This window comes from Hevea brasiliensis, chromosome 13 (assembly GCF_030052815.1).
Source record: "Hevea brasiliensis isolate MT/VB/25A 57/8 chromosome 13, ASM3005281v1, whole genome shotgun sequence".
Classification (NCBI taxonomy): domain Eukaryota; kingdom Viridiplantae; phylum Streptophyta; class Magnoliopsida; order Malpighiales; family Euphorbiaceae; genus Hevea; species Hevea brasiliensis.
The window spans coordinates 40,563,639-40,575,468 of record NC_079505.1 but is presented as its reverse complement, the minus strand read 5'-3'; the positions used below and the strand labels follow the sequence as shown (position 1 = coordinate 40,575,468).

Sequence of the window (11,830 nt, the reverse complement as noted above, 5' to 3'; positions counted from 1 at the left end):
ACAAGCAAGAAAAGTAATGAGCTTACTTTTTGACCTAGTAAATGGGCCCTCATATGTCATGTCATCATGTGGCACATCACCGACCCAACCCATCATTATACAAATTAATGTGATCTGATAATGCAAACTGATCCAACTCTGACTGTTAAGAATTTGTCTAGTTGGTCGGTCAGTTGAATTTAATCTTCTTTGAGTTTTCACTTCATGATTTGTGTGTTTAACTTAACTTGGTACCAATCAAAATGATTTTCATTCTATAATTAAAAAGTCAAATCAATTAATTATACAATTTTTTTAAGCATTTTACCTTTTTTATACACATTATTAATTTTTGTTATATGATACAATATTTTAGCCTACCAAGAAATTAAAATAACAAAAAAATTAATTTAACACATTATCATAGTTAAATAATATGATAGTTAAAGTTTAAAATAATAATAAATTTTAAATATCATAATGTAAATATTCCCTCTAATCCACCACATATAATAATGAATATGTAGTAAAAAAAAAAAAAAGTAAATGAACTAAAAATCTTTAATTCAATTCTAACTATATTGCCTAAACTTTTCATGAATAAGCAATAAATTTGTTAATTTTATAATCTCAATCATTCAAAATTCTGCCAATAATGGACTACTACACTCCTATTGTTGATTGACATAACTCTTGAAATTCTGAAAAAAAAAAAAGAAAGCAAAATATAAATTATACAAATGTAGCATATTATTATAAGGAAGCAAAATTTCAATTACTATTATACTGCTCTCCAAAATTTTAATTACTCAGAAACTAATTACATATATTTCTTTTTCATAACAACACAAAATCAAAGAAATTTTTTATCAAACAAAGAATTTCGCCTGCAACCAAATAAAGTAATTAGCATATGTTTTGATTTATAATTTCAGTGCCCAACTGAAAGTCTGAAACCCATTTTATAGTCTCAACTAAATAAAGTTGCTGCATTCACATAAAGAACAAAATACAAAATATTCAAATGAATCTGGCATCATCTAGCCATAGCCAATATAACAATGCCTTTAATGGAATAAACAAAAGTATCATTTCATATCCAGAAGGCAAAGCCATAGAATTGTTTACACCGAGCTGTCAAATACATGCTCTTATAACATAATAAAACAGAAGGTACCATGACTATACCACCATACTATATTGACCATGACTATACTATAGTAAGACAGGGCTATTTACGAGCAATTCTATGACATTTCTTTGTTATATTTAACTTCACATTAAAAGTGTCTTAGTTCAAGTATTGCAGAAACCGAAATGAGAAATAAAGCAGAGACATATAAATCATGGAAAGAGAGCCAAGCCCCTGTAATTGGTTTTAAGAAGGGCTGTTGGGACTTTTGGGGATATAAATGTGCATCATGGTGCACGAATTAGACCCATTAGAGAGAAAAATTCATCTAGCTAGGGGGCAAAATACTTTTGAGTTAGGCCCAGAATGGGCTCAAGTGCATGAACTGTCCTATTATTCCTCGCGACGTGCTGGCTTTCAATGGGGGATTTGTTCTCACCACTCAGAATTGCTATAATAGCTAGAGTTTCTATTTCAAACACCTCTTTACCTCACACTCCTCCTTACCTTAATTTCAAAATTCCAAATAATAAAAGCACCAAACAGCCATAAAAAATTTAAAAAAAATATATATATATATACAGTAAACTCATTGTAAAGAGATCTAAAGTCTCCAAATCACAATATCATAGAGTAATTGGATTTCATAATTGGATTTCATAGTCTTATTTAAAATTAACAGTAAAAGCACCAAACACCTCAATCTCAGAATTACAAATAATAAAAAAAAACCAAACAACTTAATCTCAGAATTCCAAATAATAAAAGCACCAAGGTAACTAACCAGAAGCGGCGAGCTGGACCATTCTCTTTCATCGTCTGACCATTCGCTGGGCTTTCGCCTTCAACCTTTTCCACTTTTTCACCACTCTGTCCAACAGGCGCGCACTCAGCATCCTGAACATGCCATATTTCCTTATTTTTCTTGGGCTTCCTACCACGCTTCTTCCCCAAACTACTACCTCCGTCCTTCCCAGAATCACAATTTTTCACCGCTTCCCACTATCTTTCCATTTCTCCTCAATTTCCACCGCCTTCTTTTCCCCAACCTCAATAATTAATTTATTATTTATAACCCCACCTCCAATTTCCTCCACATAACCATAAATTTCCGTCCCACTCTCTTCAATTCCTTGTGGTTTATCGCGGTTTACGTCGCCGATTACACTGTAGAGTTCTTGATTTTCCGAAGATTGCGTCCTGTGGCAAAACATCGCCGCCCCATGCTCCGACTTGGATCCACAACACTCCGGGGAATTGCCGTCGGTTTCCGGCAGTTCCGTCGACATATCAAGGGTTAACTCCGGTAGCTGCTGCTTTCTACCACGTCCCATGGCTAAAGAACCGAGAACGAGAGATGACCACAGAACGAGAGATAAACTGGTGCAGAGACCAGAGAGAAATTATTTATCATAGAAAGAAAAAAAAAATTATGGAAGAAGAAGGAAGATAGGGGTTTTGGAATGAAAACAGGTTTGGAATTTAAGACAACGAAAACGGTAGGTAGGGATCCCTTGTGGCAATTTGACATATAATCTTTTGTTCAAATCGGTTGCAAACATAGAATTTATTTTAAATAAATTTTAATTATGTTTTGTAAAATTAATTTTACTGTTTATAAATTAATTTAAATTGTAAAATTTAATTAAAATTTATGTAATTTAAAATTTATTTTATTCATTCTTTTTAAATATTTTTATATTTTTTTAATTTTTTTATAAGTGAAAGTTAATATTAATTTTTAATTTAATAATATTCTATTAATTAAGTAACAGAATAATTATTTATAAATTAGAAAATATAATAATTTCAAAATATATCATGCATTATTATTTAAGAAATATAACTTTCATTTTCATCTAATTGATAAATTGAAATTTTATGATGTTACAATTTGAGAATTTATAAATTAAATAAAAATTATAAATATATGATAATAGTAAAAGAAATTGAAATTAGTATAAAAATTCTATATTTCACAATTTTAGATGCTTTTATGAATACATAAGTTTATTAGTAGATTTAATATTTTTATTATAAACAGATAAGATATTTATATAATAAAATAATAGATGAATACTTTTGGATAAGAGCACAATATCCTGAATCTATTGAAATTAAAGATATTAAAATTAAATTATTATCTTAAAATATCTTTAGCGATAATTGTATTAAAGATAATTACTGTGTCACTCATACATGCTAATATATTAGTAATAACTTTAGAAATAAAATATGAAATAAAATATCAATCGCTAAGCATTTAGCGATTGATGATTAATTTTAAACTTAGATGTTGATATATAATTCTATCTTTATATCAAAATCTATTAGTAGTGTACTTAAACTTTCTTATTTTAAAATTTATGTTGCTTTTTTAAAAAAAAAATGATATTTTAAAATATATTAAACTTTCTTATTTTAAAATTCATGTTGCTTTTTTTTTTAAATTGATATTTTAAAATATATTTATATTACTTTTCAAGTTATAATAGAATTATATTATAAAATAAACTTCTGTTTTTTAATTTTTTTTATTTGAGGATATTATTATTTTGTTTAAAATATACTGATTTTTAATGATCAATAAAATTTATTCTTTTATTATCATAATACAAAATAAGTAGGATTAGAAATTTTAAATTTATATAAACTCTAAAAAATATTTTTATTGATATTTTATCAATAATATAAATTATGAAAAGCATTTTTAGCAAAGACAATATCCCCTTTATACATTTATATATATTAATTTTTTTGTAAAACATGTGTTGCATGTTATCATACTTATTATAAAAACTCATGAATTAATTTTTTTATATATTTTTTTATTATTTTTTTATATAGTATATAATATTATTATAAATATTATATTTAATTATTTAAATTAAAAATATTAATTTTAATGTCACTTCAATTAATTACATAAATAAAAATATTTATTAATTTAAAATTATTTTTTATTCGATTATATTTTTATGAAAGTTATGTGTTATATATTAACATGTAATATTAACTTAATTATAAACTTAAATGTAATATGATTTAAAATTAAAATAAATTAATAATAAATGTAAAGCACATTGAATTTAATTCATTTAGACTTTACTATTTTATTTTTTAAAAAAAGTTTGATTTACATATATTTTATTTTAGTTTTTTATAATTTAAAATAATGCTTACTTGTATAATGAAATTGCATATCTAGATTAATATAAAAGAAAATTATTTGTTAAATTAAAAAATAGAATAAATTTTTAAATGAATTTTTATTAGTTTAGTACATTATCATTATGAAAATTTTATTTTTATTATATTAATATCTTGAAATTTTATATTATCATATTGTTTAATACAAAAAATTTTAAAACCTATTTATTATAGTAATTATTAAATATATTTAACAAGTATTTTTATTTTTTTTTAAATTATATATGTTATAAATACATTGTTGATTAAAATATAAATATAAATTTAATCCTAATATATATATATATATGTATGTATATAAACTAAAAAAATTATAACAAAATTTTCGTAAAATAATTTATATAGTCTATTATTATAAATGCAATATATGTATTATTTATTTAAATTTTAATTTTATTAAAATTAAATTATTTTTCCAAAAAATCAGAAAAAAAATATTTTTATAAAGTTTATTTCATCTTTAATTATTTCTTTATTTTGATATTTAGTATGATTAGATAAAATATGATTCTCGATTTAATTATTAATAGAAAATTAAAACTATATCAATATAATAAGATAAATTTAGTCTAGTACAATTTGACTCTTATAATATCTCTTTTATTTCGATTCTTATCTTTTTTTTTTCATTCAATAGAGTAACAACCATAAACACCACCATTTTCAATGCTAAAAAGAACAAAAATAGAAAAGTATAAATAACGTAATAATATAAATAAATAATATATTATGAATGTTACTCCTTTATTTATTATTAATGTAAAAGGTAGTATTTTATAAGTAATATAATGCTAGCTCTATAATAATAATTTTTAAGAAATTATGCTTGTAATAGTATAAATATACATAAAAATAAATTAATTAGGTTTAAATTTAATTATTATTAATTTTTTTCTAGTATTTATCTTTAATTAAAATTAAATAAAATTATTTTTAAATTGTTCATTTAACAAATTTTAAAATTAATAATTATCTTTGGATGATTTGTATGATTTTTATTTTCATTTTTTTATAAATTATAATCATCAAAAAATTTTATTTTAATTAATATTCATAATTTATAAATATTAATATATTGTTTCATTGCAAAAAAAAAATCTTATATGGAAATTAACTTAAAAAATAATATGCAACTAATAAAATATTTTTTAATATTTATAATAAATAACTAGTTGTAAATATAAATTTGAAAAGTTAGATATTAATAAAGTATTTTATTTAATATTGTAATACGATTAAATTATATTTTTATTTTTTTATTTTAGTTAATTACTTCTTAGAAAATTTTATATTTAATTGAAGTTAAGTATAAATAGGACTAAAAATTTTAAATTTATATTAACTCTAAATTAAGAATTTTAAATTTATATAAACTTTAAAATTAATTTAAATAATAAAAATATAATTATAATTAATTTTAAGAATGATAGCAATTTGAGCAAAGCCATTGTTTCCCTCATTCATACATTTATATATAATAGAAAAACTTTCTATATCACGATATAGTAAAGATAATCATAATAAACTTAGTAAAAAAAATTTTAAATCACAATATTAAAACTTACAAAACTTAGGTTTGTAATATAAAAGTTTCTATATTATTTTTTACATTAATATGGTTTAATTTATCTTGATTATTAAAAAAAATTGAATTTTAAATCATTTTTAATTAAATAAAAATTAATAATAAAGATTATATTATAATTTAACATATCATTAATCTATTATAATTTAACATATCATTGAAAGGGTTTAGGTAATTATGATAGAGCTTTAAATGTAACATATGGAGAGAATAATAATACATGGAATGAAATTGATATATAACAATAGGTGGGATAGATAAGTATAGAAAGTGATTATATATTTTAAGAGAGAGAGAGAGTTTTAAAGGATTTAGATAGTTATGAGAGGATTTCAAATATAGCATATTGAAAGAATAATAATACATAAAATGAAATAGATATATGATAAGAGTGGTAGATGCATATACTAAACAATGTAGAGAGAGAGATGATTACATAGGGGGAGAGTAATAATATATACAATGAAATAGATATATAGCAATTGGAGGGAAGAAAGAGGATACATATAGAAATTAATTATATATTAAGATAAAGAGATTGATTGTATAAGATGAGATAGAGAGAAAAGGGAAGAGAGAGAGAGAAGGGGGGAATATATGGAGAGAGTAACAATGAAATTTTATTCATTTATTTTAATTTATCAATATTGAAATTATATTAAAAAATCATTAATATATAAAAATATTTTTTTTATTTAACACTAAAAATATAAAATTTCCAAGTTTAAAAAAAAAAAAATATATATATATATACACACACACAAGCTACAAAAAATTAAAAAAATAACTACGAAAATTACCTATCAAATATACTTAAATTTTGTTGGTACTCAGTGATTACTAACGAAATTTTTTTGTCCACAAATACTAGCGTAGGTAATTTTTACCAACAAAAAAAATATTTTCGCTAAATTTATCGATGAATTATTTCGTAAGTAAATTTAAATTTTTTTTGTAGGTAATTTCATAAGAGATTTTACTATTATAAATTACTGACTATTTACCGACAAAATTTTTCGTTGATAATTACTGATGAAAATAAATTTTCGTAGCTAATTTTTTTTAATATTTTTTTTAATTTAGTCTTTTCTTTTTAAATTAATTTATTTTTAATTTAATTTAATTTAATTTTAAATTTTCAAATTAATTTTTTTAATTTATTTTAATTTTTTTAATTTTTAAATTAAATATTAAATATTTTAACTTAAATGCAAAATTAATTTATAATTTTTTAAGATTTAATTGACTTAAAAAAATATTACTAGTAGGGCCCAAAGTACGCTCTACATATGTAACTATGCTACAATTGCTCTATGTTGGGGAGTGATTTTCCTTTTATAGACAAACTTGTCACCCTCCAATCTATTCACAAACGATGTGAGAATTTCACATTTTTTGTGATTTACCGACGAATTACTGACTAAATATATTTCATTGCTAATTACCGACGAAAAAATTTTTGTAGGTATTTTTTTAAAATTTTATTTTCTATTTTCTCCTTAATATTACTTACGAAAAGCGTTTCATAAGTAATTACCGATAAAAACAATTCTTAGATAAAATTTTTTGACCTTTTTACAATTCTTCTTCTTTATTTTCTCCTTAATATTATCTATAAAATGCATTTCGTTGGTAATTACTGACGAAAACTTTTCATAGGTAAAATTTATTTAGTTTTTTAGAATTTTTCTTCTCTATTTTTTTCTTAATATTACCTACGAAAAGTTTTCTTTGGTAATTACTGATGAAAATTTTTTCATAGGTATTTTTTTTCTAAATTTTATTTTCTATTTTCTCCTTAATATTACTAACGAAAAACATTTCGTTTATAATTGCCGACAAAAAAAATTCGTAGCTAAAATATTTTGAGCTTTTCATAATTTTTCTTCTCTATTTTCTCCTTAATATTACCTACGAAAAACTTTTCGTTGGTAATTACCAATGAAAAAGTTTTCGTTAGTAGAATTTTTTTAGTTTTTTAGAATTTTTTTTCTCTATTTGTTTCTTAATATTACCTATAAAAAGCTTTTCGTTGGTAATTACCGATGAAAAATTTTTAGTAGGTATTTTTTTTCTAAATTTTATTTTCTATTTTCTCCTTAATATTACTTACGAAAAGCATTTCGTTGGTACTTACCGACAAAAAAATTAAATTTTTTGAGCTTTTTAGAATTTTTCTTATCTATTTTCTCCTTAATATTACCTACGAAAAACTTTTCCTTGGTAATTACCGACGAAAAAGTTTTCGTAGATAAAATTTTTTTAGTTTTTTCGAATTTTTCTTCTCTATTTTTTTCTTAATATTACCTACGAAAAGTTTTTTGTTGGTAATTACAGACGAAAATTTTTTTGTAGGTTTATTTTATTTTATTTTCTATTTTCTCTTTAATATTACATTCGAAAAGTATTTCGTTGGTAATAACCGATAAAAAAATTCACAAGTAAAATTTTTTTAGCTTTTTAGAAATTGTCTTCTCTATTTTCTCATAATATTACCTACGAAAAGCATTTTGTTAGTAATTACCGATGAAAAAAATTCGTAGGTATTTTTTTAAAAGTTTTATTTGCTATTTTCTCCTTAATATTACATACGAAAAGCGTTTCGCTGATAATTACAGATGAAAGATTTTGTCATTATTTTTTTTATTTGGTTGCTAATTTTGCCGCCAATGTTAAGCACAACTTTTACCTACAAAATTACATTTTCGATAAAGTGTTCGTCAATAATTAGTTGGTAATTTTATCGGTAAAAATTGATTTAAATTTTATTTCTCTTTTTCGTCTGTAAAGCATCAGTATATTGTCGGTAAATTACTAACGAAATCTTGTGGTCGGTAATTTTTATATTTATTTTTAACATTTTTTATAGTGAACATATATATATATACACACACACACAGAGTATAATTCTTCATATAAAATTTATGCTGTTTATATAGCTATAATGTACATACACACATGCAAATAACAAATATGAGATGTAGCCTAGTGGTAGGCAATGCTCCTTAGACTTTTGGAAATCTAAGGTTCAATTTAAACCTATTTACATATAATTAATGTGTGGGGTAAAATCTTCCCAAAGCTTACAATATGACATTCTAATAAAAGAGCTTACCGTGTAAGATTACAAGAAGCAACTTATTTATAAAATATAATTAATTTAATTTTATTAAATTTTTTCTATTCTTTATAATAATTATTCAATTGCTTTCAATTATAATAAAATTATTAATTATAAAATATAACTAATTTAATTTCATTAAATTTTCTCTATTTTTTATTTTAAGCATTCAGTTGCTTTCAATTATAATTAAATCATTAATTCTCTAATTAGAAAAATGTTTTCTCATATTTTGTTCTTAAATTTTTTCCTTTGTTTGCTTTATTTTTATTGTTCTAATTCAAGATTTATTAGTCTCAGTTATAAAAAAAAAAAAAATTTATATTTCCACTGATTCCTGATATCCTATAATATTAGAAAAGTCCATTAAATCCTGAAAGATAGTGACTTGTGCTATAATTATTTTAAAGACAATGTAACTACACCCCAAACTAATATTTTGATTATCCATCATTTTATTATTTTTTAACAAAAATTATTTTCATATTTCTGTTAATAATTATATTTTTATACAAAAATCATTTATCAACTATATTTTTATATAGTCATACAATTTCAAAGACAAATGATATATGATTATAAGGTAAGTAAAGTTGATTCATAAAATAAGTTACAGTATCAAAATTATGTGTATATCTCTATAAAATTTATTAGATAAAAGAAACGATGATGTTCATATATTGTATATTTATTTAAAAATTTAATTTTCATAAAATTTTTATATTTTATATAATAAATTTATGTAAAGCGATAACAATTTTTATAAATTTTTTTAAATCAATTTTTTTATTATAACTAGTCCATTGCTTTCAATTATGATAAAATTATTAATTCTCTAGTTGAAAGAAAAAAATTTTTCTTCTCATATTTTATTCTTAAATTCTTTCTCCAATTATTTTTATTTTATTATTTTTATTCAAGATTTATTAGTCTCAATTATAAAAAAATTTATTTATATTTCTACTAATTCCTAATTTCCTATAATATTAGAACGAGTCCATTATATTTTAAAAGAGAGTAACTTGTATCAGAATTACTTTAAGGACAATGTTACTACATTTCAAACTAATATTTTGATTGTTCATCATTTTATTATTTTTTTTCAATAAAATTATTTTCCTATTTTAGTTAATAATTATATTTTTATGTAAAAATTATTTCTCAACTATATTTTTATATAGTCTTAGAATTTCAAAGATAAATAATAAATATGATTGTAACTACAAGTAAAGTTAATTAAAAAATAAGTTACAGTATCAAAATTATGGGTATGTTTTTATAAAATTTATTAGATTAATAGAAATGATGGTATACCTATATTGTATATTTATTTAAAAATTTAACTTTTATGACTTTTTTCTATTTTATATTATAAATTTATGTAAAGCGATAATAATTTGTGAAAAGAAATTAAAAAATATATCATATTAATAGAAGAAATACTTTTAACACTTTAAAAAATATAAAAATAAAGCATTTTTAAAAATAATATAATAAAATATTATTTTCAATTAATAATAATGTTATATATTTTTATTATTGTTAAATTTAAATAATTCACTTCAATATTATTAATTTAAAATAATTTTTTATTATATTAATTACAAAAAATATTATATTTATATATTATTGGAAATATTTTTTATTAATTTAATATATTTTCTATAAAGTACTAAAAAAAAATATCACTTTATATAAGTTTATATGATAAAATATAAAAATTTCATAATGTTTAAATTATTTTTGTGAATAAAGTAATTATTATATTTTAAACGAAATAATCATAAAAATTATAATTAATTTATATATAAAAAGAATTAAATAAGGTATTTTAATTAAGTATACCATAAATTAATAAAAAAATTACTATCACAGTTGGTGAAAATTATTAAATTGAATTAAATAAGAGAGAAATTTGAATAAAAATTAATTTAATAATAGTAATAATTTATTATTATTTAAATAATAATTTAAAATTAAAATTACATATTAACCCATGTATAGCATAAGCATTTTGCTAGTATATATATAAAGCAGAAAGGTATTTCTAAGAAAATGGCATGTATCAGAGCTTGTCACGTGTCACTCTTTATATATATATATCTCTTTTATGTTAATTATTATTTAATTCTTTTTTATTTTTCTTTTAAGTACTATTATTATTTATATTATTACTTTAACATTTATGCTTTAAATTATTATTTTCTTTAAATTTTGATTTTTAAAAATTAAAATCTTTTGTAATTAAATACAACATTTAAAATTATTTATATTATTTTTTTATAAATTTATTTATGTAAAAATATTATTTACCACATATCTCTCTATAATAATAATAATAATAATAATAATAATAATAATTTAAAATAAAAAGATAACAATAACAATAGTAACAATAACAACAACAACAGCAATAATAATAATAATAATAATAATAATAATAATAATAATAATAATAATAATAATAATAATAATGATAATAAAAGGCCCTTGATGGCTATTAATTTAAAAAAAAAATTAGCCATTAATTCGTGATCTCATATTCTTAATGTCTATATATCTATATTTTTATATATAAAACAGGTAAGTTTTCTCTTGGTACTACACATAAACTTTCAAATCTATTATATTTATGCCAAGTAACAATTTAAAATTGTATTTATAGATGACAATTTTTCCCTTATAGGAAAATTAGGACCTATGTTTACTTTAAAAGGAAAATCAAATAGTTTAATGGAATATTTTTAAAAATATTTGCTGCAGTTGAATTTAGTATTGAATTGCTGATGATTTGCTAACCTAA

The 11,830-nt window shown here is 20.7% G+C and overlaps 1 protein-coding gene across 4 annotated transcripts in view; it reads right to left on the bottom strand.

The window, feature by feature from the left end:
* LOC110650481 (uncharacterized) overlaps positions 1 to 2,642 on the bottom strand; it is a 149,179-nt gene extending 146,537 nt beyond the window's left edge. For 2 of the 4 annotated variants that reach the window (XR_009142520.1, XR_009142522.1), the window contains exon 1: positions 1,896 to 2,642. The gene's annotated coding sequence lies outside the window, so the exon portion shown is untranslated. The remainder of the gene's footprint in view (positions 1 to 1,895) is intronic. The other 2 variants (XR_009142521.1, XR_009142519.1) reach the window with 1 other exon arrangement.
* Positions 2,643 to 11,830: the final 9,188 nt, after the last annotated feature.